The sequence below is a fragment of the Giraffa tippelskirchi genome, chromosome 10, assembly GCF_054371585.1.
Source record: "Giraffa tippelskirchi isolate mGirTip1 chromosome 10, T2T-mGirTip1v1.2.pri, whole genome shotgun sequence".
Taxonomy (NCBI): domain Eukaryota; kingdom Metazoa; phylum Chordata; class Mammalia; order Artiodactyla; family Giraffidae; genus Giraffa; species Giraffa tippelskirchi.
In genome coordinates, this window is record NC_137284.1 from 134,736,888 (window position 1) to 134,750,482 (window position 13,595).

Consider the following 13,595-nt stretch of genomic DNA (forward strand, 5'->3'; position numbering starts at 1 on the left):
TGGGGTCGCTAAGAGTCAGACACGACTGAGTGACTTAACTTTCACTTTTCCCTTTCATGCACTGGAGAAGGAAATGGCAACCCACTTCAGTATTCTTGCCTGGAGAATCCCAGGGACAGCAGAGCCTGGTGGGCTGCAGTCTATGGGGTCGCAAAGAGTCGGACATGACTGAAACGACTTAGCAGCAGCTGCAGCAGTAGGATCAGAAAGATGTGCTCATGCATGCTAAGTTGCTTCAGTTGTGTCCAACTATTTGTGATCCTATGGACTGTAAACCACCAGGCTCCTCCATCCATGGGGATTCTCCAGGGAAGAATACTGGAGTGGGTTGCCATTTCCTTCTCCAGGGGATCTTTCCAACCTAGGGATCAAACTGGGTCTCCTGCGGTTCCTGTATTGCAGGCAGATTCTTTTCCATTGAGCCACTGGGGAAGCCCCAGAAAGATATACCCCACCAATTCTTACTTAAATACTACCTGGAAAAAAAAAATCCTGAAATGTCAGTCTGAAGGTTTTTGTTTTTGTCTACAGAGAGCCAATATTATTTTGAATGGGATTCCCTAGCGGCTCAGCAATAAAGAATCCACCTACAATGCAGGAGACACAGGAGACATGGGTTTGATCCCTGGGTAGGGAAGATTCCCCCAGAGGAGGGCATGGCAACCCACTCCAGTATTCTTGCCTGGAGAATCCCCATGGACAGTGAAGCCTGGCAGGATACAGTCCATAAGGTCGCAAAGAGTCAGACATGACTGAAGTGACTTAGCATGTAATATTATTTTGAAAGATAAACATATGGATAGAAAAATCAGAGATCACTTATTTCTGAAAGTGAGTGCAATGTGCAATCAAGAACACTGTAGTTTTCTCAAATACCTCTGAATACTCTAGAATTTATTGACCCTAGAATTTGCAACAACTCTGATATGTTGTCATGAATAGCTAAGTAAGGAGAGCAAATGCGTTTTCCTTCCTGGTAAAATAAGAGGATGACATGATAAATTCCTTTTGCTAAATCCTGCAGTGATGTTTTGGGTATTTGGGAATTACACTAGAGCACCAGCTGGAAGACTATAATTTCTTTCTCTTTAGTGCCTAGGACTGAGACTAGTGGAATTAAGAGTATTTTTTCGTGATGCTGATTAAAGTTGAAATAGTCATGAGAAGGCTCGTAGGTAAATACATATAAAATTGCAAGTTTGTCAACATCATAGAATACACATCAAGAACCCTAATGAAAACTATGGACTTTGGATGATAATGATGTGTCTATGTAGGTTAACTGGCTGTAACACATGTACCACTCTGGTTCAAGAAGTTGATAGTGGGAGAAGCTGTGTGTGGGGGTGGGGGGCGGAGAAGGCAGGGGATATATGGAAACTTCCCATACTTTACACTTAATTTTGCTGTGAACCTAAAATGGCTTTAAAAAATTGTCTATAACTTTTTAAAAAATTATGAAAGAACATGACCAAGATGAGAATATTATTAGAAGTAATATTTTTACCACTTTCTAAGAAATTGTAGATATTGTATTAAAATGTTAATTTTTCCTACATTATAAACTTCATTAATAGATATTAAGTGTTATTATTTCATAAAATAATTCATTAGACTTTAAAAATTAAATTCTCAATATGTAACAAAGTAAATTAAATAACTGAATCTGATGTTAATAGAGAGAGATAATGGTGGGAATATGCTTTACTTCCCCTTTATCAAAACTTACAGTGAAATGAAGCCAGGCATAAAAGAGTACAGATTATGTAGCTTCATTTATATGAGTGCAAAAGTTGGCAACCCTAGTCTGTGCTGTTCCGAGTCAGGACAGTGACTTACTAGAGAGACGTGTACTGACTGGAAGAGCACAGAAAGGTTTTAAGGTGCCAAATGGAGATTTGGAGGAGCTGATTGGCTGTTATGGATACTGATTTAGGTGTTTTCAGTCTGTAAAAAATTCATGGAGCTGTCAACTTATTGCAGTCTTCTATACATTTGTTATCCTTTTTTTAGAAGCCAAAAAAAGGCAGTTCTTCATTTCATGAAGTTCTAAAAGAAGCAAAGGAGATTGAGATGAGGCTATGCACCTTTTTATATAAGCCTGTGGTTTATATAAAGACAGAGAAAAATGAAAAGAAAGTTAAGAGAACTTAAAGGAGCTGGGAGGAATGGCCTTTTGGATGTATTGTTAAACAGGTTAGAATTTCTCAGTGGGACATCTGTGTAACCTAGACAGTCAGGAAAGAAAAACATAAGATATGAGGAAAGTTACAGCTTTCTTAAATAGGATTAAAGATTATGAGTAAGGTAGAAATTAATAAATATCTTTCTGAGAGACTTATACCACATCCCTCTCACTTGCCAAAATGTGCACTGCCAGTTTTATTTGAATTACTTTTTTAAAAGATAGGGCTTATATGACCAACCTAGACAGCATATTAAAAAGCAGAGACATTACTTTGCCAACAAAGGTCCATCTAGTCAAAGCTATGGCTATTCCAGTAGTCATGTATGGATGTGAGAGTTCGACTATAAAGAAAGCTGAGCGCTGAAGAATTGATGCTTTTGAACTGAAGTGTTGGAGAAGACTCTTGAGGGTCCCTTGGACTGCAAGGAGATCCAACCGGTCCATCCTAAAGGAAATCAGCCCTGAATATTCATCGGAAGGGCTGATGCTGAAGCTGAAACTCCAATATTTTGGCCACCTGATGCAAAGAATTGACTCATTTGATAAGACCCAGATGCTAGGAAAGATTGAAGGCAGGAGGAAAAGACGGTGACAGAGGATAAAATGGTTGGATAGCATCACTGACTCAATGGACATGAGTCTGGGTAAACTCCAGGAGTTGGTGATGGACAAGCAGGCCTGGCGTGCTGCAGTCCATAGAGTTGCAGAGTCGGACATGACTGAGCAACTGAACTGAATTGAACTGATGGCTTTTAACTAATGCTGTTGTATGGAATTCACTCTTCTCTGGTCTGTGGGAATGGATAACTTGAATAGGATGTGCACTGGTTTAACAGTGTTCTCTGGTGAAGCTGGGTACAGACAATGACCTTCAGCTAAATTCTTTGCACAGGTCATAGATGTCTCATTCATAACCTATGTCTAAGTGAGTTTCCAAGTTTCTTAGCATACGAGGTGTATTCTATTTCAGTACACATACCCTGAACACTATTTCAAGCAACAGCCTCCACCTCTTTACCTATCAGATCATTTTACTCAAGGCAAAATGGATTAGAATGGCCTCTACATCCTGTTATTACTATATCTCACCTTAAACCACTAAAAAAAAAAAAAAATGAAGAGTTAGAAGGTGACTAAAAGAGAGAAAAGGTGAACAAAAAAGCTTAATCAACCTTGATGATAGACGAGTTAAGTCTTGAAGAAATAAGAAATTAATTTCAGACAACACAGTATTACTGATTATAAGAAATTTATATTAGCACAACCTTGTAAATTGACTATATTTCAATAAAAATGTCTTAATAAATTTAATGGATGCTTTTGAAACTAGAGTGTGTAAGGGAATATATAAATGACTGTGTATTTGAGGGATATTTAGGTATGTATGTTTGAAATTCATTAAACATATACAGAAGATTTAGTTTTGTCATGGGGCAGAGGAAAAAATAATAGTTATCATTTGTTGATTATTCACAATGTACCAGGAGTTGTGAATTATCTCATTAAATGCTCACAATGACACTACAAGCTAGGTATGATGATTACTTCCATGCAAAGATGAGAACATGGAAGTTTCTAAAAATTAAGTGACTTATCCAAGGTTTCACCACTTAAGTGTAAGAGTTACAATTTTAGTTCACATCTCTGTTTCAGTTGAAAGCTCATACCCTTAGCCACTGCTACTATCTTGATTACTGAATAATCACAAGAGCAAATGGAGAAACATTAGGCAAGAAAAGAGGGCAAAAGGAGAAGAAAAGAAGTTTAAGATCTAAAGGCATATGAAGTAAGAAAAAGGAGACATGAGAACTGGAAGAGAGACAAAATACAAATTGCCCAGTTGAGGCACAAAATTGACATGCAATAAATGTTTGTTGAATGAAGTTACATGACATAATAAATGAAATAAATGCCATAAATAATGTGACACCCCCAAATTTAAAAAAGAAATTGATCATCTTTCCTTAACTTAGGTGTTCCAGTTCAGTTCAGTCACTCAGTTGTGTCCAACTTTGTGACCCCATGGACTGCAGCACGCCAGGCTTCCCTGTCCATCACCAACTCTCGAGTTCACCCAAACTCATGTCCAACGAGTCGGTGATGCCATTCAACCATCTCATCCTCTGTCATCCCCTTCTCCTTCTGCCCTCAATCTTTCCCAGCATCAGGGTCTTTTCCAAGGAGTCAGTTCTTTGCATCAGGTGGCCAAAGTGTTGGAGTTTCAGCTATAGCATCAGCCCTTCCAATGAACATTCAGGACTGATTTCCTTTAGGATGGACTGGTTGGATCTCCTTGCTATCCAAGGGGCTCTCAAGAGTCTTCTCCAACACCACCACAGTTCAAAAGCATCAATTCTTCTGTGCTCAGCTTTCTTCATGGTCCAACTCTCACATCCATACATGACTACTGGAAAAACCATAGCTTTGATAGAGACGAACCTTTGTTGGCAAAGTAATGTCTCTGCTTTTTAGAATGCTGTCTAGGTTGGTCATAGCTTTTCTTCCAAGGAGTAAGCGTCTTTTAATTTCATGGCTGCCGTCACAATCTACAGGGATTTTTGAGACCCCAAAATAAAGTCTCTCACTGTTTCCATTGTTTCTCCATCTATTTGCCAAGTAGTGATGGGACCAGATGCCATGATTTTAGCTTTCTGAATGTTGAATTTTAAGCCAGTTTTTTCACTCTCTTCTTTCACTTTCATCAAGAAGCTCTTTAGTTCATCTTCGTTTTCTGCCATAAGGGCAGTGTCAACTGCATATCTGAGGTTATTGATATTTCTCCTGGCAATCTTGATTCCAGCTTGTGCTTCATCCAGTGCAGTATTTTACATGATGTACTCTGCACAGAAGTTAAATAAGCAGGATAACAAAATGCAGCCTTGACCTACTCCTTTCCTGATTTGGAACCAGTCTGTTGTTCCATGTCCAGTTCTAACTGTTGCTTCTTGACCTGCATACAGATTTCTCAGGAGGCAGGTTAAGAGGTCTGATATTCCCAGCTCTTTAAGAGTTGTCCACAGTTTGTTGCGATCCATACAAAGACTTTGGCATAGTCAATAAAGCAGAAGTAGATGTTTTTCTGGAACTCTCCTGCTTTTTTGATGATCCAGCGGATGTTGGCAATTTGATCTCTGGTTCCTCTGCCTTTTCTAAACCCAGCTTGAATATCTGGAAGTTCACAGTTCACATACAAAAGTGTTTTTCACATGGTTCAAAAGAAAAGTTATTGTATAGTCATGGGTTTTAATATATTCAAAAGAATGGGAAAACCAAAATCCCCAAAGTGTAATAATTAGATACCAGAATTAAAAATAATTTTCTCATTCATATTCTTTACTTTCAAACTAACTTCTTGATTAAAGTTTAATGTAATTATAAGAGTTAATAACCTTAAAGAGAAAAACAATCAAGTCTCCATTATAATTTTCGGGTAGATTTTTTTCTGAAGTGAAATATCACTAGAAAATAATTATCCCTAATAGAATGGGAGCTAGTCTAATAAATACTTTCTTTCATTTAAAAAATGCATAATTTTGAAAGAAATAGAAGAAACAGTGAGAAAATGAGCCCCATTTGATCTACCCTAGACTCAGCAGATAGCCATATGAGCAGTAGCGTACTTTGCCATGTACTTTGAGAAACTTGTAAAAACATTCATATTTCTGTTCCTTTTTCTGAGAAACTGACACTTCTGGGGAAACCTTGTTGATCGGTGCCCTGGCAGAAGCATTTTTCCAACCTGTGCCTTGTTTTCGCTCCCACTAGCGATCCTTATACATAGAGCTTTTAAACTCTGCATCCTTCTGAAAAGTCTCAAGTCCTCAGTCCCATTCCACTCATCTCATCACCTTTATATGGTGATCTAAGTACTAACTTCATTATTTATCTATTAATATTCTACACACATAAGACAGTATATCTCTAAGTACTTTCTATATATTATCACTAGATTTCACATGAGCTCAATATATATATATATGTTATATATATATACTATTAATATATACTATATATACTATTAATATCCCCATTGTATAAATGAGAAAACAAAGATTTAGAGAAGTGTTGTTACTTTACAGAGATCACAAAGTAGTAAGTGCTGAAACTGAATTTAAATTCTCAGTATAAAGCCTGTGCTTCTGATCACTGTGATAAACACAAATCATTAAATGTGAACTCCATCAGAAAGTTCCCATCACCTCAGTTCCTCTCAGCTCCTTCATCTACGTCCCAATCCTTCATTCAAGGCTCACTGCTGCATCCCTGTTTAGATTCAACACCAATACTTAATCCTCAGTTAGTGAGTCCATGGTACCTCATATAATTCTGGAATTTGCTTATCATTTGCCCCTAATTTTTGGCACATGATGAAGTTCATGAATTATAAGAACATCAAAGAAGTAAAAGAAACCCACTGCAGTAGGTGAAGTTGAGGAGGATCCAAGGAGGAACTAAGGCAAGTCTATTGTTTGCCTGAAGCTTTGAAGGATGCTGCCTCCATCTTGGCCCACATGTAAGTCTATACATGAAGGGAAGAAATGAGAGTCCTCGTTCTTCATGACTATCAGAGAAATTAGACTTAAGCTCCCCACACACACAGTTTATCATCTTAGAAAATGGAGGCAAGTATAATTATGCTGCTAAATTCCATGATGGCTTTACTTGTAGGATTAATATTTTTTAACCAGCCTGAAGTGTCCTTAATCAGAAACTGAAATATTACCTAATTTCAAGTCAACCTGCTTATTTATCACTATATATTCAATATTGCTACAAATGCCATTCACTTTTTTTTAAACGTATAAATATTTCCAGGAATTACTTCACAGTCTGCAAATTTCTATCTTCAAGAATAAATCATATAATGCACTTCCAAATGATTAATAATGATTTTCTCAATTTTATTTCAAGTACGGTAACTATCAAAAACATATAACCTTATGTTTAAGGTTAACACAGAAACACTTCATCACATTTGATTTTTCTTCAACTCTATTAACCAAATAAGTAAGATATAATCACAAGGAAATGATGCATCATAACTTCCAGAGTTGATGATTTTTTGTTAGTTTTTCCATATAGTGATATTTTATGTCTCATTTCTACTTATAAAGGTTCATAAAATAAAGCTGTGTCAAGTCAATTTTATCAATGGTATATACACTAAAACACTCTACTCAGTGCTCTCTTGTCATCTAAATGGGAAGGGAATCTAAAAAGAGTGGACATATGTATATGTGCAACTGATTCATTTTGCTGCACAGCAGAAATCAACACAACATTGGAAGGAACTATATTCCAATAAAAATTAATTTAAAAAATGACAACACTAAATAATAAAGATATATGCACCCAAAAAACATACTGAATTAATCCTAGTAATGGAGTTGTCACAAAGTTACAAAGAAAGATCATTTGAGGAAGTAAAGATATTTCTCAAAACCTTCAAGTTTCTAATCAAAGCACAGTGCCTAGAAAAGAGCCAGCACTCAAATGATTCTTTGTTCCCTTCCTTCCTCTTTCATTTCTTTGTATTCCATCTGTACTTTCATTATCCCCTTTCAGGCACTCTTCTCTCCTGGAAATGATTGGAACCGTCTCTTAACTTGTCATGCCTGTCTTCCATCTCTCCCTCCTATCTGCAAATTGCTGCCATGGTGATTTTTCTAAAACACAAATCCTAGCACTTCACTGTCCTGTCAAAAAGCTTCAGTTCCCAGCTGCCTCCTGTGTGACATTCAAACATCAGAATTTGGCAGGGATTTCTAACAGGCCCAAGTTCATGTTGCTAATCCCATCTTCAGACTGCTCTCATGTCAGTCCCTTGAATTCTTATACTGTGGATGCTCACTTTCTCAGAACACATACTCTTACCTGTCTTCCGTCTCCTATTAAACATCTTTGTCGGCCATGAATATCCTTTCCCATCTTGTCCACCTAGAGAAATGTCACTTTCTATTTGTAATTTAAATCAGATGTCACCTGCTCTCTGTGTTGTATTCTTTGAGCACCCCCCAAACCCCCTAGGCTAAGCTCCCTAATCTCAATCTTATGCTGTGTTTGTACAAGCCCATGCCTCCATCACATCACTTATCAAATTGAATTATTGTTGCTAACATGTGTGCGCCTCTCCTTTGTTAAGCTATGACATTTGAAAATTCATAGAACCACACCTTATTAATCTTTGCACTTTTAATGCCTAGCAGAGAGCCCTTTTATCAGATACGTTTCAAGATTCCCAGTAAAATGAATGTGGGTTAAAGGAATGATTCATAAAAAAATAAAAATAAACTAAAAAAACAACAGTAAGAACACTGACAGGTATCTATATTTTTAAAATATGCCATTATCTTTAAAATAATCCGTGGTGAATAAAGAGCTGGAAGAGAACTGAGGTTATTTTAGTATAATCCTTCCATCTAAAAGAGGCTTTCCGGGTGGCGCTAGTGGTCAAGAACTGGCCTGCCAATGCAGGAGACTTTAGAGACTCAGGTTTGATCCCTGGGTTGAGAAGATCCCTTGGAGAAGGGCATGGCAACCCACTCCAGTATTCTTGCCTGGGAAATCCCATGGACAGAGGAACCTGGGGGGCTATAGTCCATAGGGTCACAAAAAAGAGTGGGATATGAAGCAACTTAGCACTCAATCTAAAAGATAAACCATCTTCTTCTATATTTTCTTCTTTTTTTTCTTTTGCTTCTCCTTTTCACCTAACTCTAAAATAAATTCCAAATGGATAAGACTCTCTGATATGGAGAAATCATGATCACTTGATTTCACTGTAAATTGATAATTAATAAATGTCTTTTCCCACTGAGTTCTAACTCATTTTTATCACATCATAGATTCATATGTATGTATGTACATATACAAACTGATTATTATTATTATTATATATTTCTGGCTATTTCTACCTGGTTGCATTTACTATATGTCTGTTCTGGTACTACCTTCATACTGAATTGATTACTATATCTTAACATTATGCTTAAATGTTAATATGTTTGGTAGGAATATTTTTTCTTTCAAAATCATTTTAGTTACTTTTACTCACTTATATTCACAGTTAAAATTTTAAATATTATTTCACATTCCAGAAAATGCTCCTTTGTCATTTTGGTTGGAACTATACTAAGCCTGAATACAGATTTACTCATAAAAGGATAACATTTTTCCTATAATTTGTTTTTCTGTCTACAAATAAGGGATGTGGATGTCCCTCAATAAAGTTGTCTTCATATAGATCTTTCATATTTTTTGGTTCCATTTATTCCAAGATATTGTCTATGTATTTTTTGCAAAGAAAAGAGTCTCATTTCCCATATGAGCTAATGGCTTCTTACTAGTATGTAGGAAAGTTTTTAATGTTTTAATATTAATTTTATATTTGATCATCTTAAAGTATTCTAATATATTTTTCAATTTATCGTCTTGATATCAAATCATTTTAAGTAATCATAACACTACTTTCTTTTTCCTTTTTAGTAGTAATCTCTGTTATTTTTGTTCCTTGTTTTATCTCAATGGCTAACCTTTGTAGACTATTAATAACAGTGCTAATAGGACTAATTTGTCTCTGCAACAAGAATAACTATAAATAAATATATAACTGTTTATAGGCCAAGAAAGATGTGCTTATACTGTAAATATTTATTCCATTTCTAGTTTGCTTTTGTACTTGTAACAGAAATGTTTATATTTTAAGCAAATGGCTTTTTATAGAATTTTATGAGATATTGTTCATTGTCTTATTTGACCTATTAGTGTGCTTGCAATACATTTATAGCTTAAAGGTATTATACACAAGGAAATTTGCTTTAAATCCAGTCTATAATGTTCAGAGACTCTCAGAATTGCATATTTGGAAAACTTTCAGTAAGTCTACAAAATAATAAAGTTTCTAAAGAAAAGAAAGTTCTGATAAACTCCATCTCTATACCAGTCTCTGTAATCAGGCAAATGTTTACATATGCTTCTTAGAATAATGAGCATTGACATGGTTAGACCACTACCTCACTGTGAGTCTAAGGAAAGTACTTCATTCAGAGAATTCAATCACAACATGAAGGCTTGCAATCGTTAAATAATTCCAAAATTGATTGCTCTCTCAGATTCCCACCAATTCTATGTGATTCTTAATTGTGTCTCCTCTACCTTAACAAAAACTCGCCCACCTAGAAAAGCAAAGAGATTCAGAGACTATGGCATCACCCCTTCCTCAGGTGTTCATCTCTCTGCTCACTTTATTTAAACTTTCCCCCTAAGTCACTGATAAAATCTTCCTAAATGTCCCTTTCACCCACTGGGAGTGCCTCACGACAACTAAGTTGTTACTACCTGCTCCTTGCCATCAATAATTTGGAACAGGTCTGACATCAAACTTAAGTTTAGCTAATGAGATTCAAGTTTCCAAGAAGTTAGAACTGAGACTTAAAACACATATATGTTCATCTTAGCACATGTTCCAAACAGCAACCAAATTCTAAAAGTTGTGCTACCTACCCTAAGAACCTAGAAGTAGAGAAAACCTATGTAGGAAGAACAAAACATAGCAGACAGAAAGATGTTTGGATTTCTGAAAGATTTTAGTACTTATAATCAGTTCTTTTCTTAGGCCCTTCTATACTCTGCCAGGGGGTTTCTTGACACATCCTCATAAATCCATCCTTTTAGCTTAAGCAAGCTTAAGTTGGTTTCTGTTACCTATAGTCAAACAGCCCTGATTAGTATGCCAACCCTGTCCTGCTCAGCTATAGTAGAGAAGTAAAGAGACATTTCTGGAATTCTATCCAACACTTTTTCTTTATGATGAATAAGGTTCTCATGGCAACAGAAAAATCTTTGATTCTATACAAGATGTACAGTATTAATATTTTACTGCCTATAGACCAGACCACAGGAAGAAATTGACATTGTTGCTTAAGTACCTGAAAAATCTGAACTCTTCTTTATTTTATGTCTTTCTTTTGATACATTTTTACATTTAAAAAATTTATAGAAACAGCATTTTGTTCAACTGGTAGCAATAAAAGTAATCCTAAAAGCCAAGCCTTTGTTTTCCTCCAGCTTCCCAAGTAAAATTTTGTTAAATAACATGGCTTATTAGGCTGTCAAAGTCTTATATGATACTTTTCTTTCAGAAATAATTTCTAAGAGAATTCTTTCCCTCCTAAAAAATAGATAAACTTGCTTCTATCATGTAATGAAGCTTATGTATTCCATCAAATGTCCCTTTACATTTTGACTGCTTAGGAAGCTCAGTACTTAACCTAGTCTTTCCTTCTTACCATTGTACCAGACCCAGTTCTTTACTAAATTTGTTTCTCCTCCTTTCAATTGTCTTGATGATGTACTTCCACTTGAACAGCCCTACATGTCTTTTTATCAGAAACTGGCAAGTTATTAATAATGAATGAATGCTAACAGTAAGCCAATAATGAAATAAAAAATTGATAAACATCCTGAAAATTACTGAAAATCAAATTAGATATCCCTTGATAATCTATGTATACTCAGATCTCTTACCCTATTATTATTACAGTACTATTATTACCAGCTATTGGAACACAGCCAAATTTTAAGCCATTAGCAAAATAAATCTCCAAGGAGCTCAGAGAGATTCTCTTTTAAGTTCATATACTGAAATTCTTGTATTTTACATGATCCTCATCTGAAGTACATTTACTCTTGTATCAGACACAGTTCTATTATGCTTCAGTGAGTTCCTATTGCTTTCAAGATGAAGAACAAATTGTAGGAATGACCTATAAAACCTCATGATCTCTCTGGTCCTGTCTACTGCTTTACCCTTATCTCTCACTTTCATCTCAATTCCAGCTGTCTCTAACTCCCTAGAATAGGGACATATTCCCCTATTATAAACTTTAAGTCCAACATACCTTCTCTTTCAATACTCATTGCAGATTACATAATTACACCTTTGTGTGCTTTTTTTTATTGATATCTAAATTCCCCAAGAAACTTAGGTCTGTTTGAACTGTTTTTACCAGTAACGTATCTTTAGTACCTATCATAATGTTTAACACATTCTATGGACTCAATAAATACATTGATGAAATTTTATGTGTGTTTTTGTGTTCATAGTAGATTGAAAGAAGCAAATTATGGAAGGGATCAGCCCCCAAAACAATCACAGAAACAGTACTCTGAAAATGTAAAGGGGGAAAAAAAAACTGTAAAAAGTAGACAGAACTCAGAAATCATTGGTGTCTAGAGGCAAATTGTGTTAATAATCATTAGACATTATGACTTTTTTAGTAGTCTTTAATGGCATCATTATATTACAGTATGGTATGATAATTAAAGTCATCAAGGAAGGGTTAGGTTTTTATCTACGGTTAAGAGAGAAATTGGTAATTCACCTTTGAAGTGCTTTAATCCAATGTTTCTTTAAAAGATCTCCCTCTCTTCTGGAGATGAGCTTCAGTTAATGAAAAAATATATTCATTTGCATTCCTCTTTCCACTGTTTAACAATTTAGATAAACAAAGTGTTCCCCAACCTCACATTAGGGTAAATAACCTTGCATTGTAACGCTCCTCTTGTGCTCCATTTAATCACTCTAAGAAAATTATTTTCAAATTCCCCTTACTATTTATATTCCTAACAAAAGAAACAGCGTTATGTAATGTTTCACCAAAATTCTGTTGAAAAAAGAGGGTCATTTGGATTGAATGCAAACCAAATTGTGTCTCCCACTGCCTGAACAGAGCAAAAGAAGAAGTTTGCACTTGAATTCTAAATTGAAGATGACCTTGTGCTTTTTTGAGAAAGGCTGGCAGCTGAGGTCACTGGAGTGTATTATGATGGACAGTGCAGCACTGTGCGTGGCTCGGAGGCATGTCCATTGTGTGGATTACAGCCAAACAGAAAGAATTAGACAGCTCAGAGCATTCTATCATTTCATTTGAAAATAATGGTCAAAGTGACGAGCAGCAACCATTACAACTTTCATGAAAGAACAGCAGAATTCAATAGTTTCATCACTCGAGACAGGCAGTTTGGCTATTCTCAGCCAAGTACTATGAATCCAGCATATTCTGTACTAATTTTTTGTGTCACTCGGAGAAGCAGCATTTCTGCTGTGGCAGTAGGCAAATCTCATCTCCACTTCATTGTATGTAGTTTTACCTTACACGATACAGCTCATTGCTTCAAATTGACCCAGTAGTTGAAAGAAATACAGAGAAAAAGAAGCTGTGGAAACTTAACACGGAGCTTTTAGAATGTAAATATACAGCAGCTCCGAATCACCCCCTCTTCCTCAAGTCATCTTACTGTTTAAAATGCTGAAAATCGGTTTCAAAACAAAATGTGAACAATGCCTTCTCTAATAATGGCATGAACAAAACGTTTTCAAAGAAATCTAATCTGTTGTCAGTGGTTC

At 35.8% G+C, this 13,595-nt stretch overlaps 1 protein-coding gene across 3 annotated transcripts in view; it reads right to left on the reverse strand.

Moving 5' to 3' along the window:
- GRM8 (glutamate metabotropic receptor 8) overlaps nucleotides 1-13,595 on the reverse strand; it is an 877,877-nt gene that overhangs the window by 307,993 nt on the left and 556,289 nt on the right. The gene's annotated exons all lie outside the window — the stretch shown is intronic.